The 5,955-nt window shown below is 43.8% G+C and overlaps 1 pseudogene; it reads right to left on the bottom strand.

Moving 5' to 3' along the window:
* Positions 1–710: 710 nt before the first annotated feature.
* LOC147003642 (uncharacterized) lies at positions 711–3,329 on the bottom strand (annotated as a pseudogene).
* Positions 3,330–5,955: the final 2,626 nt, after the last annotated feature.

The following is a 5,955-nucleotide window of genomic DNA, read 5'->3' as shown; positions in this document are numbered from 1 at the left end:
GCCCTGATCCCCCCTTGCCTCCTTCCTATAAAAGCTTGTGAAAAGTTTGGGCCGGTGGTCGAATCTCCTCTGCACCATACTGGGTGTATGAGTTCCGACCCCAGGGCCTCTGGTCTATGTGCTTTTTATGTGCTCTCTTGTTGTTGCTTTATTAAATCTTACTCTCTACATCTTAAGTTTAGTCTCAGTGTCTTCTTGGGTGCGCGGCTGTCCCGAGGCTTAAGTGAGTGTCTCCCTTTGGGAGTCCTGGAGTCTTTCACTAACTCCCCAACACCATGTGAATACACAAGGCACAAGAAAGGGCCAAAGGCTTTGACTAATAAAACACCCACCTCACTCCAAATAAGCTGAGGGGTCGATATCACAGTGCCATAGGTTTTTCTGGGAGGTCTGAAGAGATCTGTGATTTTATTTTTGTTGGCATCTGCTTTGTAAACAATCCCTGAGATAATACTACGATGTAAATTTGTAGGGAGATGGGGCTGAAGTTTTCCTGTGTGAACTTAAAACAAGATCCCACCCCTACCACAACCCACCCCAAACCCTGGAGTTCTTCCTGGGTGAATTTTCAGAGGGAAATAAGGCTGGGTCTGTGGCTGCTGTTGCTCTTCAGATGACAGGGTGTGCTGTAATAGGAAGGGGTTTGCTTGCTTGCTTGCTTGCTTGCTTGCTTGCTTGCTTGCTTGCTTGCTTGCTTGTTTGTTTTATAGTCAAGACACTTGTGCAGCTTCCCTTTGGTGTAGATCCTGAAGAAGATGTTTCTTGTGACAAAAGTTTCCCCTCACTGTTTCCACTCAAGAAATCTTTCCTCAGAAGGAGTTCACCGAGGATAACTGAGAGCTGTGTGGCTGTGAATGGTCTTCCCTTCTCTGCCACAGTGTTAGGGCTTCTGTCATTGCAGTTTTTGATGCTGATTGAGGGATGAGCTAAGACTGGTGACCTTCCCATGTTCACTGCACTTGCACGGCTTCTCCCCACTGTAGATGATGGCATGGTCTTCCCACACCCAATACTTCAAATATTTTCCCCACTATGAACTCGCTGGTGCCTCGTAAGACCTGACAGGTCCGGAAAGGCCTTCCCACATGCCACACACTCATAGGGCTTCTCTCCAGTGTGGATGCTGAAGTGCTGGATGAGCTCTTTCTGACTGGTGAAGGCTTTCCCACACTCTTTGCACTCAAAGGGCTTCTCTCTGGTGTGGACCTTTTTTTACACAAGATAAACGTAGAGCAGTGGGTGAAGGCTTTGCCACACTGGAGGCACTCAAAGGGCTTCTCCCGAGTGTGGATCACATTCTGTTGGATCAGGGCAGCACTCTCAAGGAAGACCTTCCCAGACTCACTGCACTCATAGGGCTTCTTTCCTGTTTGTGTCTGCTGGTGCCACAGGAGGTATGACCTGTGTTTGAAGATTTGTCCACACTCAAAGCACTCATATGCGTTCTCTCTGCTGTGGATGATGTAGTGTCTGATGAAACCTGGCCTATCTCAAAAAGCTTTCCCACATTCTTTACAAACAAAAAGATTTTCAAGAGTGTGACTCCTGTTATGTAAGATGAACACAGAGCGGTGGGTGAAAGCTCTGCAGTACTCCTCACATTTATAAGACTTCTCTTCACTGTGGATCCCCTGGTGCTGGGTAAGGTGGTGTTTGCAGTTGAAGGCCTGCTCACACTCCATGTACTTGTATGGCTTCTCCCCAGTATTGACCATATGGTGTTGAAGAAGGTATGTGATCTTGCTGGAGACCTTCCCTCACTCAGTACACTCATATGGCTTCACTCCAGAGTGATTCCTCCTGTGTCAAGCAAAAAGGAACTTCTTGCTGAGCACATTTCCACAACAATCATAGCCAAGGCTGACTTTCCCAGGAAGCACTATTTGAAAGCATCCTTGCTCTGTTTCTGAGGAAGCAATGGGACCAGGAGTTGGCACTGACTGGGAGTCCTCAGAGGCTTCCTTTGTTGACCCAGCCTGGTGTGATATGTTTAGATATGTAGTACACTTTAAATTAGATTAATTGGTTTGTTGGTTATCTAGTTTCCTGAGTTCTTTATATATTTTAGATATCAGCCCTCTGTCAGATGTGTGGTTAGTGAAGTTCATTTTCCACTCTGATGGCTGACATTTTGTCCTTTTTTACTTATCACTTTTTATCCAGCTCACTGCTCCCTCTCAGTCACCCTCTTCCAAAATCCTTCTCCTATCCCCTGTCCCCTTCCCTTCTGAGAAAGACTCCCTGAAAGAATGCTCCACCCTGGTTATTCACATCTTTGTAAGGCTAGGTGCTTCATGTCCCACTGAGGCCAGACAAAGCAGCCAAGTAAGAAGAAAATTTCCTCAATGTAGGCAACTATTTTGGGGGATAGCCCCTGTTACAGTTGTTTGAGACCCAAATGAAGAACAAGATGCACATTTGCTACATATGTGGAAGGCAGCCTAGGTCCAGCCTGTGTATGTTCTTTGATAGGTGTTCAGATTCTGAGAACCCAGACATAGTCTTGAAGAACATTCTGTCTCATACAAGGATGTAAATCACAATGTTCATACATATTTAAATGCAAGAAGAAGTGGATATGATATATGAAACCAGAGAAGAGGTCAAAAATTAGAATAAAGAGTTGTTGAGGAATCAGTGAGAGCTGACTAGGACAAATGTGCCATTAAAGAGAAAGGATAATGAAGCACCTATACACTTGTGAGAGTGTGTCAGGGGAATGGAGACAAAATGTAAGACAAGAGGAAAAAAAATTGTTTGAAATCATCATACTGAATCCTAATACTGTGGGACCATGAAAGGCAGCCTGGTTTCTGGTTGAGCTAGGTTTGAAATCGTGGTGACGCCAAAGGTGACCCCAGCAAGGAATGGTACAAGTCTTACCATGCTCCTGGACACCAGGCCCCTGACCTGAGGCCTAGGCTTTCCATGGGTCTATGGCCATCAGTCAAGTAAGGACAGTGCCTCAAGACCCTTTACAAGTAGAAAATGTGACCACAGGTCAAGTACTCTCAAGACAGATCTCCATTTTAATGAGGTATCTAAAGGTCTCAATGGCTTAGCCAATAAACTTCCCTTCCCAGATGTTGCTCCTTGCAAAAGGTGTTTAACTTCAGGCACGCCCTGAGAAAGGGGAGTACAGTTTCACTCATCAACACTCTCCTCCATGACAATAAATGCTTTAAAATCATGGACTGACTCTTTTCATCTGGATCCAATGTGGGAGGCAAAGAACTTTGTAGGGCTTCATCTAAAGAGTCGAGTCTAGTCTCCAGCAGAAGGCTTCTCAGCATTCTCAGCCATGGCCTCCACCAAGTCAAGCTGCCCATCGGACAAGCCAAGGTTGCTCATCCTAGTAGGACCCATCCTGAGCTCCTGGCCTGACCCGTCCAGCAGGTCCAGTTATTCGAGGGTCACGAGGGGACCTCCTCCTAAGAACCAAATGGGGGGTAGAGAGAGACGAGGGCCTTGTACGAATAACGACACGGAAACCGTTCTGGAATGTATCAAAGCCCCAATTCTATTGAAAAAGGTCCAAGGCTTAAATGCACAAGCAAAAGGGGAAGTACTTATGGGAGGGGGGCAATAGAAATTCTTTCTTTTGGCAGCTACACGGGGAAGCAGGAACTTGGTGGTATCAGGTTGTGGTCAGGACATCGGCAATGGCTTAGGGCTGGAACATTCTTGGAATCCGTAGGGCTGGAACATTCTTGGAATCGGTGTGTCAGTGGCCCGCTTTTGACCCCCTTTTTCTTCTCAGGGGGAGAGGCCCAATTTAGAGATCAAGAGTTGTCTTAATAGCTCCCAACACTGGCCCTTTCCTCTCATCCCAGTGCTAAATCCAGGCCACTGGGGAGGGGCGTTGGTGGGCACTCAGTTCTCAGCTCTTCTGTAGCATTTAGTGGTTTCTCAGGGGCCCAAGAGTCTGAAAATCTGGTATCTCTGGTCTCCATGCAGTTCCAGGGAAGCCTGAGCCAACTTGCGAAATTCCAGTGAAACTCATACTGCACTTTTCCACACCGGGGACAGGTTCGAAGTGACTTCACCTAGCCTGATGCCCACCCAAAGCAGGAGCCCTTGAGGGGAAAGCACAGTCAAGACTACCCAGTGCTCCCAGGGACTAAACCACTAATCAAAGAGTACACATGCAGGGACCCATGGCTCCAGCTTCATAAGTAGCAGAGGGTGGCCTTGTTGGGCATCAATGTGAGGGGAGGCCCTTGGTCCTGTGAAGGATTAATGAGCCACTGTAGGGGAATGCCAGGACCAGAAAGAAGGAGTGAGTGGGATGGTGAACAGGGAGAGTGGGGAGGGGATAAGGGGCTTTTGAGGGGAAACCACGAAAGGTGATAATATCTGAAATAGAAATAAATAATCAAGAAAACCAGAACAACAACAACAACAACAAAACTCCAGCATCCTACCTCACTGAGTAGCCCCAGCCCTGAGAGGACTCGGGATCCCACCATTTAACCCACATAATAATACGTATACTAATTTAAAATTTAAAATACAAACTAAGAAATTTTTAAAGACTATGGTTTTATAGTGAATTTTACTGTATATTCACTGTAGTTCTAATAGTCAGTGAAGCTCACTCTTAATACTTTTCATTGTCATCGTTATTCTTGTCTTATCAGTCCTGGAGTTAGAAATCAGAATGTCATACGTGAAAAATGAGTACTCTGCCTCTGAACTACATTATTTCATTTTTTTATGAATTATATATCATTTTGACAAATTGGAGGAGAATGATATGTGTAGCCCATATTACCTTGTAACATACATACTGTCTTGTTATTCTGTGCATTGAAACATGTCATGTCTGTGTCCCTGATATTTTACTTGAAGAATATGTCATATAAGTTCCTTCTTCTTTGCTTTATAGAATATATTTTAAATTGTAATAATTTTCTCTCTAAAAGTAATGTTTTTGTTAAGACCTATTATTTTGTTATTAATTTTCTTGGGATTACAAATACTTTTCTGAAAGAAGTTCTCATTTGTACAAACTCTCTTCATATAAAATACATTTTTGTACAAAAGAAGAATTGCTGTTTTATCCCTGATTCTAACTCTTGTTTTGTTTTGTTTTAGGGTTGTTTATTTATTTATTTTTTTGTTCATTTTTTAGACAGGGTTTCTCTGAATAGCCCTGGTTGTCCTGGAACTCACTCTGTAGCCCAGGCTGGCCTCAAACTCAGAAATATGCCTGCCTCTGCCTCCCCAGTGCTAGGATTAAAGGTGTGCGCCACCACACCCGGCCCCAATACTAACTCTTAGTATAAGTAAAATAATGCAGTGGGTTGTTCTGATGCTGCTTATATTATCATGCTAAATATTGGCTTCTTAATCTGTACATCCACCAAATGATGCTATTTGAATATTGTCCTGAAATACAACTGGTCAAAATAAAAAAAAAAAATTAAAAAAAGCAATTTGCTATGATTGGCCATTAGAGGGAGAAAGGTGGGATTTGAGGATTGAATGAAGAGATTGCTTGTAGAGGGAGAGAAAGAATAAAGAAGACTTAAGTGGAGGAGACTGCTATGGGAAAAGATGAAATATAAACTCTTGGAATAGAGAAACTGCAAGTATAAGGGACTTAATCATTGGGGAAGAAGTTAAAATAGCTGTAAATCTGCCCGATTTAGGCTTGAGTTTGTAAATAAAATAGCCAGAGTGTGTTTCTTTCATATGGACAAGCTAGCATTATGGATCCCTTCCAACAGTAACAACAAAAAATGACTTAAAAGCATGGCTTCTACCTTCCTAGTAGTAGTGGTTCCAGGGCAACCTTATTACTTCTATCTTCTCCTTCTCCTTCTCCTTCTCCTTCTCCTTCTCCTTCTCCTTCTCCTTCTCCTTCTCCTTCTCCTTCTCCTTCTCCTTCTCCTTCTCCTTCTCCTTCTCCTTCTCCTTCTTCTTCTTCTTTTTCATGTTTCTGCGCTTTTT

The sequence above is a fragment of the Mus caroli genome, unplaced genomic scaffold (assembly GCF_978045245.1).
Source record: "Mus caroli unplaced genomic scaffold, Mus_caroli_1 scaffold_8, whole genome shotgun sequence".
Classification (NCBI taxonomy): Eukaryota; Metazoa; Chordata; class Mammalia; order Rodentia; family Muridae; genus Mus; species Mus caroli.
This window is presented reverse-complemented; position numbering and strand designations above follow the sequence as displayed.